The sequence below is a fragment of the Phoxinus phoxinus genome (assembly GCF_949152265.1).
Source record: "Phoxinus phoxinus genome assembly, chromosome: 8".
In the NCBI taxonomy this organism is placed as follows: Eukaryota; Metazoa; Chordata; class Actinopteri; order Cypriniformes; family Leuciscidae; genus Phoxinus; species Phoxinus phoxinus.
Window position 1 is genome coordinate 18,011,344 of NC_136883.1, and position 15,633 is coordinate 18,026,976.

The window sequence follows — 15,633 nt, forward strand, 5'->3', positions numbered from 1 at the left end:
TAATGTAAGTTTTAATGTGTATTAATCAAAATCTAAATGCTTCTAATCTGTATATTTTATGTAACTTTGTTATCATATAATCTGAAAATGAGGTGTTTAGTAGCATTTTGAATCTTGAGACCTAATGGAGTTGAATCTCGATAATAGACTGCAATGATATGATTATTACTATATGAATCCTTTTCAGTCGTAGAAATGACTAAACCCAAAGCTCTGTCATAAATCTACACAGCCACGCTCTTCTCGACAAGACAAAGAAAGTTTCCCGCTTTCGAAATGCTGAAGGTTATTGGCTGATCACGCCGAACGAAGGCGTGGCCCATATAGTCTTTAAAAAGAGAGCCAAAGCTCCTCCTCTCTCTTCCTGCTCTTGCTACCCGACCTCGTCATGTGAACAGTCCGCGATCGACTCCTCTCTGGAGTCCGTCTCTTTTTATTTTCTTTATCTAAGTTCTTTTGTTTCTTTTTCAAATTCTCCTTGGTTCGCCTTCACCTAAGAGTGAACGAATTTAGCGTGAATTATTCCTTCAGCAACTTCCCTTCCAAAAGAGGCCTTCTTCAAAACTCACGCGAACAGCTCGCTATGGCAACACAAGCACGCGCCCTGCTCCGAGGATTCACGAGAGAACGCGCCTCGGCACGAGAACGCGCGCTCCTCAGACACTAACGCAAAGAACTGTGCAAGTATCAACTCTAACGAGTTTTAATGTTTTAAGGTTCGATGCATTTTGATGGCTCTCAAGGTTTCTGTGATGTTGTTGTTCCATGGTCAACTCATCATTTTCTCTCACCTTACAATCTCAGCGCGTGCTCCGGCGCGCGCCCCTCCCCAGAGAACTCTCTCACTCTCGCTCTCTCTCCAACTCTCCTTCTCTCATTTGTTATCCGTTTGTCTTGTTTGTTAACTGTAAGTTATGTACATAGATATAATCGGTGTATATTGAGTAGTCCGTATATTCTGTAGTTTTGCATTTATTAAAACAATATATTCAACTGTTTCTGTGAAAATGCTTGTAAAAACGAGTCAATGAGGTTCACGACCCGAGCTACCAGCTCTTATTATTTACTACGTTGAGTAGTTTTAATTTTATAAACACAGGAAAATTAATGTTCACGGCCAGAAAGTTAATATTTCTTGGAGTTTATAAGAAAGGATAGCTTTATTGAGAAATTGATCATTTAATCTGACGGTTGGTCGCTGGACGAACACCGATTTGATAATTATATTAATTTCCCTTAAGGATTATCTCATAATCGATCTGAAATAAGATTATTGATATATGAATGAGGAATTATAATTCGTTGTGATTGATTATTCATATATTCATATTAGGGGTGGAGCCGAACCCGAATACGGTATTCGGAAAGGCACAAATAACGTGTTTTTTTACAAATACTTATTTCGAACAAATACTTTAAAAAATATTTGTATTCGGGAATAGGAAAAACTTTATATCAAAAAGCTGCGTTTCCTCATGAGACCGCAGTGCACGACGCCCGGATGAGTGAGAGAGTGAGTGAGTGACGGACGCAGGCTGCTCTACACAGCAACAGAGAGGGCTCGGCTGAGCGAAAAAACACTTAACTCCATCACTATTTTTGTTGAATAGATGTTTGTACCTTAACTGGGTTCCTGAGGCAGTTTATAACTTTCGGGAAGTGGAGTTTGATCGGGAGATTATTCCATTACGCTGCATTATTGACGTCTGGAGTCGGGCGCTCTCATGTTCGCTCTGTTTACGTCAGCTGTTTAGCGCGGTAATTTAGACAATAGGCTGTTTACAGAGTAACGTTTACGTTCGGTTAAAAATGCGTGTGTAACGTTAGTTGTGTCGAATTGTATGCACGTGTGGGAGTTATATGGTACGTTTAAGTTACTCAGTCTTTTGCAGACAGCAAGATGTAGGCTTCATAATGTTCACAATGGTATTTTATTAGTTGTTTTAACCATGGATGAGGTAATGACTGTTACGTTATTTTCTTTTCAATGACGTTCCGTGTTTCATTGCTGGATTTATGGAAAAATATCAACCAATATTGCATATCCATCATTATTAGAATGTATATAATTAAAGAATACTTACACTATAACGTAAATTAGAAGTGTAACGAATTTTTTTTTTTTTACGCCTATTTTGAATTTTACTCGAATACAAATACAAATACAAATACTTTTCCCCCCTCAACAAATACAAATACAGATACAAATATCGGCTGCTTTGCACACCCCTAATTCATATAATCCACTTTCACTTTCGACAATTTAATGTAACTGTAATATGCTAAATGGATCATTTGAGCTAATTCATACGGACCCAGAGTCCGAGGCATATAAGCTACAGGGTCGAGCGCGGACATTCTGCCCGCTGTCATCAGCGCGGCCCCGGCCTCAGATGTTGCGAGAGCGAGACATTTCTGTCACAGCTCACGAAAGCCGCTGTATCGCGAGTCGATCAGAGCGCGCTTTTCACTCAGCCCCTAGCTACACGTGCAGATGCATGGGAGAAACTTCCCGGGGTCTCAAAATGGGTGATAAACATCATAAAAGGAGACTTCGGTAGATTCGAATGTAGCACACCTACTTCGAGCCGAAATTCAGAAACTTCTGAGAAAAGGGGCTATCGAACCTTTATCTCAGACTCAGAGCGAAGGGGGGCTGTACAGCAGATACTTCCTGGTACCCAAAAAAGAAGGGGGTCTCAGACCCATACTAGATCTGAGGCAACTGAACAGAGCGCTTGTGAAACGCCAGTTCAGAATGCTGACGACCAGAAAAATCCTTGCGCATGTTCGCCAAGGAGACTGGTTTGTGTCAATAGATCTAAAAGGCGCGTATTTTCAAATACAGATTGCGTCACGTCACAGGCGATTTTTGAGATTCGCCTTCGAGGGCCAGGCATACCAGTACACAGTCCTGCCGTTCGGCTTGTCTCTAGCACCCCGTACATTTACAAAGTGCATGGACGCAGCACTCGCTCCCCTCAAACTGCAGGGTGTTCGAGTGCTGAACTATTTGGACGACTGGCTCATTCTAGCCCAATCTTATTCAGAGATCGTGGCACACAGAGCCCTACTGCTGAGTCACCTCGAGAATCTCGGTCTCACAGTAAACTGGGAAAAAAGTTTGCTATTCCCCAGACCGAAGATTTCTTTTCTGGGAATGGAACTGAACTCCAGCTGTCACAGCAGCGCGCGCTGTGTGTTCAGCGCACAGTCAGCTTATTTCGCTGTGGCGCTGTACTCCCTCTAAAGAGTTTTCAAAAGATGCTAGGTCTGATGGCCTCAACATCGTCAGTACTCCAGCTGGGCCTGCTGCGTATGCGCCCACTGCAGATCTGGCTCAAAGGGAGGGTGCCCTGCAAAGCATGGGCCACTGGTTGGCTTCGCCTCAAGGTCAATCAAGCTTGCGTTGCAGCTCTGAAACCTTGGAAGTCAAAAGACTGGTACCTTTCAGGTGTAAGCCTGGGGACTTCCTCGAGTCTGAGGGTGGTGTCTACGGACGCATCCAATGCAGGATGGGGAGCGCTGCTCGAGGGCAGACCGCTGTTTGGCCTATGGTCAGAGCGGGAGAAGCTCTTCCACATAAACTGCCTCGAGATGTTAGCAGTGAGCAAAGCACTCACGCGCTTTCGTCCACTGATTGTGGGCTGCCATGTTCTGATACATTCAGACAGCATGTCAGTGGTATCCTACATAAATCGCCAGGGCGGCCTCGGGTCCCTGTCGTTATACAGGCTGACCAAACGCCTCCTGTTATGGGCGTGCACGTGCCGGGGCACCTGAATGTGGGACCAGACGTACTGTCCAGGAACCGTGTTCCGGCAGGAGAATGGTCGTTGCACCCACACACAGTACAACTGTTGTGGAAGAAATTCGGCAGAGCGGAGGTAGACCTGTTCGCGTCTCCAGAGAACGCTCACTGTCCAGAATTTTTCTCAAAAAGCAAGGACGCCCTGGCCCATCAGTGGCCGCGCCGTCCTCTTTATGCTTTCCCCCCTGTCTCCCTCCTGACCCAAGTGGTGGAGAGAATCAGGGAGGAAGGATGCTCAGTGCTGCTAGTAGCGCCGCTCTGGTTGAATCAACCCTGGTTCCCAGCTGTGATGCAGTTAGCCAGCACCAGTGCCTCTGAGGAGGGATCTCCTTTCTCAAGCAAATGGTTCGATTTGGCATCCCCACCCGGAACTATGGTCCCTTCACGTGTGGGCTATCAACGGGTATCCGCTGACCTCCCACAGGGAGTGTTAAACACGATCATACAGGCTAGAGCTCCGTCTACGCGACGGCTCTATGCGTCTAAGTGGTCAGTATTCTCTGGCTGGTGCACGTCTCGCGGCGTGTCACCCCCAGACTGCGGAGTGACAGAGGTTTTATCCTTCTTACAAGAGCTGTTGGACAACGGGAGATCCCCTTCCACGCTCAAAGTATATGTGGCAGCTATAGCGGCGTTTTCTGAAACCGCGCATGGCCAGTCCATAGGAAGGAACAATTTAGTCGTCCGGTTCCTTAAATGAGCTAAAAGACTTAATCCCCCCAGACCTCCCACAGTTCCCATTTGGGACCTTTCCACTGTGCTGGACGACATGAAGGGTTCTCCTTTTGAGCCTCTTCAGGAGATTGATATGAAACACCTATCGCTCAAGACAGTGTTTCTCCTGGCTCTCGCTTCAGTGAAGCGCGTTGGGAACTTACACGCGCTCTCAGTGAGCGCGGCGTGCATGGAATTTGGGCTTAATGACTCCAGAGTCGTGCTCAAACCTAAGCATGGTTACGTTCCAAAATCCCTAAACACACCGTTTAGGGCGCAGGTCATTTCCCTGTCAGCCCTTCCGGTCACTGGGGAGAATATTACGTGTCGCGCTCGTCTGTTTTTAGACAGACAGAGCAGCTTTTCGTTTCGTTTAGTGGGCGTCTCAAGGGATTGGCCACTTCGAAGCAGAGCCTATCCAGATGGATAGTGGACGCTATAGCTCTGGCATACGCATCCAAGGGCATTCAATGTCCTTTGGGTGTTAGAGCGCACTCCACGCGAAGCATGGCTTCTTCGTGGGCTTGGTCGAGTGGGATTGCCTTACAGGATATTTGTATGGCGGCAGGCTGGGCCTCACCGTCTACATTTATCAGGTTTTATAACCTTGAGGTGCCCGCCTTACAGGCCAGGATATTATTGGTTTAACCCTCTGGGGACCAAGGTGTTTTTGGGGTCCTTGAGATGTTTTGACATGACCTGATATTTGTATTTTTTTCAGTTGCTTATAAACATATTAATGGCAAAGGTGTAATTACACTCTATTTAGCACGAACATGGCTATCATAATATGTGAGCAACATGTATGTACATGTTTGCATTTTTGAGAGAATATTATTTATGTGTGGTTATTCAAAAAACTCAAACTTAAATTTTCTGATATAAGACCACAAACGACCAACTTCACATATTTCCACAATACTTTTGACTAATGGATCTTGTCGGCTAGAGTGTTTACTTCAAAATTATCTGAAAATCATCTGGGCTAATCGTTCACATTAAACAATAGATTGATTTAAATTTTGTAAGACACTTTTTGTTTGGAAAGGCAATATGCAGGTGGGCGTGAATGATCCAACAAGGTCATGAATAATGTCCTAATTCACACCTGAGAGAAGACAAAAGACCTGCTTATGCTGCATACTAATGAGGCTTTCATTCAGGTGTCACTGAGCCACAAGAAGAATGCAAAGACAACACACACACACACACACACACACACACACATATATATATATATATATACATACACACACACACACACACATATATATATATACAGTCATGGCCAAAATTGTTGGCACCCCTGGTAAATATAATCAAAACTGGCTGTAAAAAATAAATCTGCATTGTTTATCCTTTTGATATTTCATTCAAAAAATTGCCAAAATTCTAACCTTTCATTGAAGCAAGAGAATTGAAAGTGGGGCTAAATCACATTATGAAATAAATGTTTTTCTCCAAAACACGTTGGCCACAATTATTGGCACCCTTTTATTAAATACTTTTTGCAACCTCCTTTTGCCAATATAACAGCTCTGAGTTTTCTCCTATAATGCCTGATGAGTTTGGAGAACACCTGACAAGAGATCAGAGACCATTCCTCCATACAGAATCTCTCCAGATCCTGCAGATTCCCAGATCCATGTTGGTGCTTCTTCTCTTCAGTTTCAGCCCACTCATTTTCTATAGGGTTCAGGCCAGGGACTGGGATGGCCATTGCAGATCTTGGTTTTGTGCTCAGTGACCCATTTTTGTTTTGATTTTGATATTTGTTTTTGGATCACTGTCCTGTTGGAAGATCCAAACATGGCCCGTTATAAGATTTCTAGCCCCGGCTGTTAGGTTTCGATTTTTTATCTGTTGGTATTTGATCCAATCCATGATGCCATGTATCTGAACAAGATGTCCAGGACCTCTGGCAGAAAATTAAGCCCACAGCAGTAAAGATACAGCAGAGTATTTCATTTTACACATGGGGTACTTTTTTATCCCTGTGTGCACCAAACCCATCTTAAGTGTTTGCTGCCAAAAAAGCAATTTTTTTGTTTCATCTGACCATAGAACCCGTCCCGTTTGAAGTGCCAGTAGTGTCAGGTACTTTTCAAACGTTCTATGGACAGAGGAACCAAAAAAAATGGCAGCAAATTTGCAGCAATTTGCTTTTTTGGCAGCAAACACTTAAGATGTGTTTGGTGCACACAGGGATAAAAAAGTACCCCATGTGTAAAATGAAATACTCTGCTGTATCTTTACTGCTGTGGGCCTAATTTTCTGCCAGAGGTCCTGGACATCTTGTTCAGATACATGGCATCATGGATTGGATCAAATACCAACAGATAAAAAATCGAAACCTAACAGCCGGGGCTAGAAATCTTATAACGGGCCATGTTTGGATCTTCCAACAGGACAGTGATCCAAAAAACAAATATCAAAATCAAAACAAAAATGGGTCACTGAGCACAAAACCAAGATCTGCAATGGCCATCCCAGTCCCTGGCCTGAACCCTATTGAAAATGAGTGGGCTGAAACTGAAGAGAAGAAGCACCAACATGGATCTGTGAATCTGCAGGATCTGGAGAGATTCTGTATGGAGGAATGGTCTCTGATCTCTTGTCAGGTGTTCTCCAAACTCATCAGGCATTATAGGAGAAAACTCAGAGCTCTTATCTTGGCAAAAGGAGGTTGCAAAAAGTATTTAATAAAAGGGTGCCAATAATTGTGGCCAACGTGTTTTGGAGAAAAACATTTATTTCATAATGTGATTTAGCCCCACTTTCAATTCTCTTGCTTCAATGAAAGGTTAGAATTTTGGCAATTTTTTGAATGAAAGATCAAAAGGATAAACAATGCAGATTTATTTTTTACAGCTAGTTTTGATCATATTTACCAGGGGTGCCAACAATTTTGGCCATGACTGTATATATATAACTACAGAATTGGTTCAGAGTTGGAAACATCTTGAAAAAAAGTGTATTTTTCCACAAACTGTGTATGCTTGCGAATTGTATAATATCCAAGGTAAACATTTCTAGTAATTGTGCAGTTAATTCTCATTCGTATTTTCAGAAAGTTTTGGAATATGTAGGCTATCCTCTCCCCAAATTTGTCACTAATAAAACACAAAAATAATTTAAAGAGAAGGCTTATATTGACCTTTTAAGATTTTGTTTGCACCTTGTAAATTAGGTTTTGATGTGGCAGTAAAAACTTTATAATCTATTCAAAACGAAATGTTGTCTTTCATATTTCGTCTGTAACATATTGTATTTTATAATATTAGGGCATAAATGTTAATTTGCAGTTTAATATGTTGCTTATACAAAGACATTTTATTTCAACGTATTCAGTCGATTTTTACTCATCTGAATACGGGTTAGACAATAATAATACAGGGCTAAGATTATCACAAATAAACACAAGATTTTGACGCATATCCAACGGTTTGTGGTGTGGAGTGTGGAGCGCGTGGCACGGAGCCGCGGACGCGAACACTTGCATTTTCCTATCAACAGTGGAAACAACTTAAAATACTTTTATCATTTCTGGTCATACAGAAAATAATAATACATTATTTGCAACTTTTATTTGTGTAAACTCACAATAACAAGAAAACGTTGTGCTTTTGTAAAATAAAATAAAACAATCAGGCGTGCTTTCATGATCTCTGTGAACTGGAGCGCGAGAACTGAAACTAAATATATAATTAAATAAATAAGAAACTAAATAAAGCTTAAATGTCCACTTTAAAATGAACAAATTCAAATCGAAAGCTAATACATTCTGATTATGTAATGCGTATGAAAGGAGCATTTCTCTCTAAAAGCGCATCTGCTTAACAGCGGAGATGGAGATGTTTTTAGCCGACTTAGAAAACAATAGTTTATTTATGACTCTTCTCATTCAGCACTGCGGGAAAAATATCAATTCCAGGTTCTAATTTGGCCTTAGAAAACCAGTAAAATCGACATGTTTTCCATATTACTTAAATATGTAAATATGTACTTACTCTTTCTGATTTCTGAATGTGTTGCTAAGCGCACTCCGAGTTGCAGGCATACTGTAGTGATGAAGCTACATTCCTTTTAAAAAGGTTGAAGAATATTATTGTATCGTGCCATCTTCCCAACGCGCAGGTGAGTGAATGATGAAACTTAAAGCATTTGCTTGGGGGCGTTACCTGTTTTGCATAGATGGCTTAACACATTATCTCGTGAATAGCGTGCTCCGTGAGTAGGCGTGAACGAATTAAAGTCAATGAGCTCGTAATGAGCTCGACTGGAATCGCTCTCTTTTCATACAGATTACAGAAGCTGAGAATATTTGTTTTTTATATAAATTACTTCATTTGAAAGATGCGATCTCAAGCTTTATGCCCGTGGGTATGTTGGCCTGTTTGACTGCAGTTTCGCGGAGTTACATATCATTTTCTAACGTGTTTCAAATTGGAGTTCATTGACAGAGAGAGTGCAGAACTCGCATCATGTTAATTTTTCTTTATTTGGCAAAAAGCAAAACACTTTATTTTTATTGTGAGTATACAGAAAAAAAATAGAAACTGAACAGGATCGATTGATGTATAAAATGAAAATGAAAGATCAAAATTAACAGTGCATTTTGAGTTTATTTTGCAGTGCTAAAAAAAAACACGCGGGCGCGTTCTTGGTCCCCAGAGGGTTAATTAACCGTATTTGTTTAGACTGAGATTTTCAGTTGTCAATTTATTGCAATATTGTTGCTGAGCTGCTATGTGCAGTACATTTTTGAGAGATGGTGGTTAGAGCCCACCTCTTTCTGGATTCTCTGTGAGTCCTACAGGTGATTATGTACTGTATGAACCCCAGCTCTGGGTCTATGGTGTCGGATCACTGCATACACGGCGTCTTACAGGGTGTTCCCCAATGCGTCGCTACGACAACGCAGTACGAGAGTATCTCTCGTAAGAGAACATACCTGATTACTAACGTAACCTCGGTTCTCTCTAGAGAGAGGAACGAGTACTGCGTTTCTTGCCGTGTATGCGCTCTGGTTGTTTCGCTTTTAAAAATCAGAGTTCATAAGCCTATGAGCGAATTGTATAGCCCTAAGCCACGCCCGTTTCGGCGGGACGTGACGCGGGAGGGCGTGAAGCGCCCTCATTGGGTGTGACGTCACTCAATGGTGTAGCACCAATGCCAGATGGTGATAGATAAAGCATACATTTTCTATTTGTTGACTTGTTGCATGGCTAAAAGCATTCTTGACATGTTTCTAAACTTAGACAAAACACAGACTTTGTGATTTAATGCATTCCATAGTGTCTTCTTCCCTTTCTACCAGAGACATTAACGCGTTCTGAAAGCTTTTTAGTTGATTCTCTGCCAGATAAGGTGAGGTACCCCCGGAGTTTTTAATTTAATTTATCGTCCGGCGAAGACGCACACAGCGTCTGGGGTCTTTCAAGCACGGACCTCCCGTCGTGAAGAGCTATTCACGCATTGTTACAAAGCTAAACACACGCACACAGACACATGTTTTACACCCTTTTAGGTTAACAGGTCAACTGCGCGCCCCCTCCGTCTCACACACACAGACACACAGTGGGGTTTGAAACAAAGCCACACGCACGAGAATTCTGAAAGTGAGAAAAACGCTTTTTGTGAGAATGCAACATTCTGTTTGAAGCGGCGATTAACAAGCATGCAGAATCTGACGTACAATGCGCGTTTTCCGGATTAAAACAACCAGTAGAAGCGCATAATACCCAAAAATCAATATAGTTCTCTTTAACATGATCTAACGATATCAAATTTGGTATTATTGTAAACCAGAAAATTAGACGACCCCGAATCTGGTTTGAGAAACAATCTATTATGCATTATTAAACATTTACTGATGTGCAGAATAATGTCAGAATAAAACTCTGACCTCTCCCCACGCGCTGAATAGGCGTACCGTCACAGACAAAGGAAATCTTGGCGCCACAAAATCCCCACTCATGATTGGCTCCCAGGCCCAGAATAGGCGTGCTCCTGTTTCATTAATATTTTGGAAACGAGCCCGAGAAGCTTCAATACTGCTCTACAATTCTAGTCCTCCTACTCTAGACTCTAGTCTCTAGTTCTAGTCTAAATGGCTAGTCTCTCTAACTCCTAGCTTCAACTTCGCTTCAAAGAGCCTTGCTCTCCGTTTACTTTCCGTTTCTAAGACTAAGTCTTTATTTTTATACCAGTTTTAAAGCTACTTCCTTGATCCAGCGTTTTAACGAGTGAAAAGCCTAGTGTGTCCACTCGGCTCCAAACAACCACGTGGCGCAACCCGGAAGCCCGCGAGGCTCCAAAAGAAACAGCGTACCAGACGGCTTTCCAACGACAACACAGTAGGCTCATTCCAAATCTGATCATTAAAACAAAGCTAGTTTAAGGTTGTCTGAGCATCCTCTGGTCTCTTGATTATTGAAAGTATTCCTTAAACTGTGTAATTCCTCCAACTCTCTCTACCTCGAAAGCATCTCTCTCTCTCATATCTCTCACTCTCTCTCTCCCTCCCTCTCTATCTCTTGGTTAAAGGGCACCTATTATGACATTTAAAATGTTCCTAATGTTGTTTAGGGAGTCCCCAACAACAGTTTTACATGCATGCAATGACAAAAAACACTTTTGTTGTCATATAATATGCATTTATTTTTACCTGATTTGCTCACCGACTCCCAAATGATTCGTTCAACGACTCGTTTTTCCAAACCCCTCCTCTGCGCGACGCTAATCTGCGTTGATTGGTCAGATGACCCAGCAGTGTTTACAGAGATAATACTTATTTTTAACACGGAGTACAATTATGCTTTTATCAATTAAATTGTATTATAATAATGATTATAGTCCACTGCTTTATAGTTTGTAGTAAAAAACGAAAAATAAGATAAATAATTTAATGTTATGTTAGCGAGCATAGCCCAGAGTTCATATTGTAAAAGCCATATACTGTCTATGGTAAAAGCACAATCAGTCTTTGTTTGCGTTAGCCCGATGCATAAACATAACGTTTTTACACAAAAAAAATGCAGTTACGTTACTACGAGGTATTACCCTATTCTTTAGACAACTCCGAAAACAACGACAAACACTTCACATATCTCAATACAATTGCCATTGAAGGCCTAGAAGCTAAACGGTGCTTACACAACAAACAAAATAATTATTAAGCATGCTACATAAAATATAAAAGCAAAAATTATTAATAACACTTACAGGTTGTGATACGGAGGAGGAAGCTGATGCAAATACACTTGGAACTGAACCTTCCTTCAATATCAGCCGGCTCGCGAATCCCAGTTTGATTGCATTTAACTTGGTAAAGCAATCGTCTTCAAAATGGCGCGAACAAAGCACAAGGCTCGGACTATACTTCTGTGGTATAGTTGTATGAAATGTAGCCACTTAGTCTTCAAATGCTCCTCCTTGGGCAGATGAAAAAAGTTGGCTTTTGAGCCGCACTTCAGAACACAGCGTCTCGTCGCCATGATATTTTCCCTGGCCTTGGAGCGCAATAAGTGGGCGTATCGTATTCAAATAACTTGACAAGTTGACGTCATCTAGTCAAAGAAAAAGCTTCGGTCTTCTAACGATTCATAAAAATGACTCAGAGTCGACTCTTACTTTTGAAAGTCAATAACTTTATATACGGTGCACTTTCATATTTCAAACTTTGCAGGATGTTTTTGTTCACTTAGATCTATGTTACACACTACATGAAAGGTAAATTTCAAAATTCCATAATAGGTGCCCTTTAATATCGTGTTACTATATATATACGCTACGTAATCGTTTTATAATCATTTGTTTTGTTTATGCATATTGTTAAGATATCCTCTGGACCGTGTATGTATTCTAAAGTGTCCTTTATTAAATTTAATTAATCTTCACCTGAGTTCATGTGTTTGTTGAATCCATATTTCTGAAGTCAAATGAAGATTCGATTTTCTATGCTACCTTAAACGCTCTACCATACTTTAAACATTGCATAGTTTAAATATTGACGATCTGATCTCTTGGAGGGTAAGTTATCTCCATTATGGCCATATGGATGTAATTGTGCTTGCCAAGAACTAAACGGATCGAAGTGTTGATGTAAATATTATATGTTATACGCATTAGTGGTTAAAGTTGTATTTCCAAGTACGACTGATTAAAATCATTCCCTTTCTCTGTATGAATTATTGTCACGAGTAATCCTGATACATATTCATATAGTCAAGGCGGTACAAGCCCATATTTGGAACCACTTTAGGGCGTATGCAAATAATATTCATCAAAACCCATGAATATTTAATTTCCCATTTGAGTGCTAATTTCCCCAATTTATACTCAACGTCAGTATTGCTACAAGGGCTCGCTCGATTGGCTTAAGCATTTGCCACACAGCAGCCAATAGGTGCGCGAGCTGTCTCGCCTAGGTCTGTATGCTGTGGCAATGCGTTTTACATTTATACAAAATTAAGGATAATTTTTTGCTTCAGTATTCTCGTGGAAAAGGATTTTCCCCAATGCGTTGCTACGACAACGCAGTACGAGAGTATCTCTTGTAAGAGAACCGAGGTTACGTTAGTAACCGAGTACGTTTTATGTATTGTATTGTATTTAAAGGGGTTTCACACACACTTTCAGTTGAAGTGTTCAATCCATTTGTTTCAACTGGTTTTGTAGAATTTTAACGTGTTTGAGCAGTGAGTTTGTCAACAATCTGGCATTATCTAAACATGAACTATCGACGAAACGCGTTCTTGCCAACTAAACGAATGCAAGTTTCTTTGAAGCAAGGCTCAATTTGTTACAGTTTTTTTTTTCGTGATTTGTCTGGATGACACACAGCGACGTATTATCAGCTGTATGATGGGTTTTTACCCTGAAATGTTTCATTTCGAGAGAGACCCGGCGCGCGCAGTGCAGGGAGACTAAATAAACAAAAATAAAAGAGATCCAGCGCGAGAGAGAAGCAAAGAAAAACGCATGATCTTAATTGATGTTGCTTTGAACTATTTTTGTAAAATAAACTCTGATTAACATGGAAAAGATACCTTTTATCGCATGTCGTGCCGTCGCTTGTAGATAGGACACGGTGTAATGACTAGATCACGCGCCCACAATGAAGTGCACGCCCCTACACACAAACACGGGTTCAAACCTCGCCCCGTCCAGCACGGGAGATATAACTAATGTTGATCGTGTGCCCACTATAAAGTATGCACCACTACACATAAAAACGGTTCCCACAGTATCAGTTATTCCCCTCGCCCTGACGAGAGACGTGATAAAGGTTGCACCCTCTGTAAAGCGCGCGCCCCTACACACGAGCGCTGTTCACAGCGCTGAAATACGCTCCTGCAAAAACAAACATCCCCGCCCCCACACGCACGTCAAATACATAGGATAATCGGCCTGTTCACATCAGCCCTATTCTGACATCGGAACGATTCCGATGTGTAAAATAATGACCATATCGGCCGATATTATATCGGCGGCCGATATATCGTGCACCACTAGTGGCTGCGGTTACTTAGTGCTACAGAGCAACACAGTAATTTATTTGTTAAGCAGTACATTTCAAAAGGTTATATTTCCACACAGTGATTACTTCATTCAGCGTTACATTTCAAATGGTTATATTCCTTAACAGTCCAGATAGTTCTCCCACATGGGTTGTCACATACTGAGCTGTGGTTTTCTTATTATGACCTTTCCTGATCTTTTTCTGATATTGGACATCAGGGGAAGCGAGTGAAGTGCCACCCACATATGTTTTTCCATTACAACGTTCAAAAGTCTTGATCCCGCCTTTGCTTCAGTTTCATTGGTTGAAGCTGTAAACCAATAATTTTCCTTTCTGCCCTCAGACATGTTTCAGTAAGTAAAACTCCCATCTGCGGGAATCTCCTCAACAACCACCAAAGTGCTAGAAAGCCCACCAGAGAAGATAGAGTGATAAAGCCAGTCAGTATATGGGGATGATTAGGAGGCCATGATAAACAAAGGCCACTGGGCAAATTTGGCCAGGATGCCGGGGTTAAACCCCTTCTCTTTCGACGAAGATCCTGGTATTTTATTATTATCACAGGACCTCGGTGTACACCAGGGGTCGGCAACAGGCGGCCCAAAACTGGCCGCCTATTTTTATTTTACAATAACGGTTTAAAAATAGGCCCTGTGTATCATTCGTTCAATCGTTTTTTTTTTTTTTTCAAATTAAAACCACAAATAAAAAAAATGAAAAACGACTTGTTTTTCCATTATTTATTTCCTGAACTAAAATGAAAAAACGAATAATGACTCGTTTTCCGATTTTCTGATTGTGCGCTCAGATCAAAAATAGAAAAAATGAATAACGAGTTTAGACAAATTGAAATTTTTAATTTAACACCTTAGCAGACATATACCAATGAAATCATTTTAAACAGATCAAGTACTATTGTGGTAACAGATACAGCCATTTTAACCCTCTGGGGACCACAAACGCGATGGCGTGTTTTGCTCGTTTTTTTTACATAGCAGCAAAATAGATTTAAGATACTCCGTCATTTTTGTGTCACAGTGTCTGGTGGTTCCTTGGGTTAACCCTCTGGGGTCTAAGGAGTTTTTGGGGTCCTTGAGATGTTTTGACATGCCCTGATATCAGTATTTTTTTCAGTTGTTTATAAATATATTAATGGCAAAGGTGTAATTACACTCTATTTAGCACGAACATGGCTATCATAATATGTGAGCAACATGTATGTACATGTTTGCATTTTTGAGAGAATATTATTTATGCGTGGTTATTCAAAAAAACTCAAACTTAAATTTTCTGATATAAGACCACAAACGACCAACTTCACATATTCCCACAATACTTTTGACTAATGGATGTTGTCGGCTAAAGTGTTTACTTCAAAATGATCTGAAAATCATCCGGGCTAATCGTTCACATTAAACAATAGATTGATTTAAATTTTGTAAGACACTTTTTGTTTGGAAAGGCAATATATATGCAGGTGGGCGTGAATGATCCAACAAGGTCATGAATAATGTCCTCATTCACACCTGAGAGAAGACAAAGACCTGCTAATGCTGCATACTAATGAGCCTTTCACTGAGTG

At 41.0% G+C, this 15,633-nt stretch overlaps 1 protein-coding gene across 1 annotated transcript in view; it reads right to left on the reverse strand.

Annotated features, from left to right (window-relative positions):
* The window catches only part of LOC307002810 (uncharacterized protein), a 185,218-nt gene extending 173,373 nt beyond the window's left edge, over positions 1-11,845 (reverse strand). The window contains exon 1 of the mRNA XM_079620741.1: positions 11,753-11,845. The gene's annotated coding sequence lies outside the window, so the exon portion shown is untranslated. The remainder of the gene's footprint in view (positions 1-11,752) is intronic.
* Between the last annotated feature and the right edge of the window lie 3,788 nt (positions 11,846-15,633).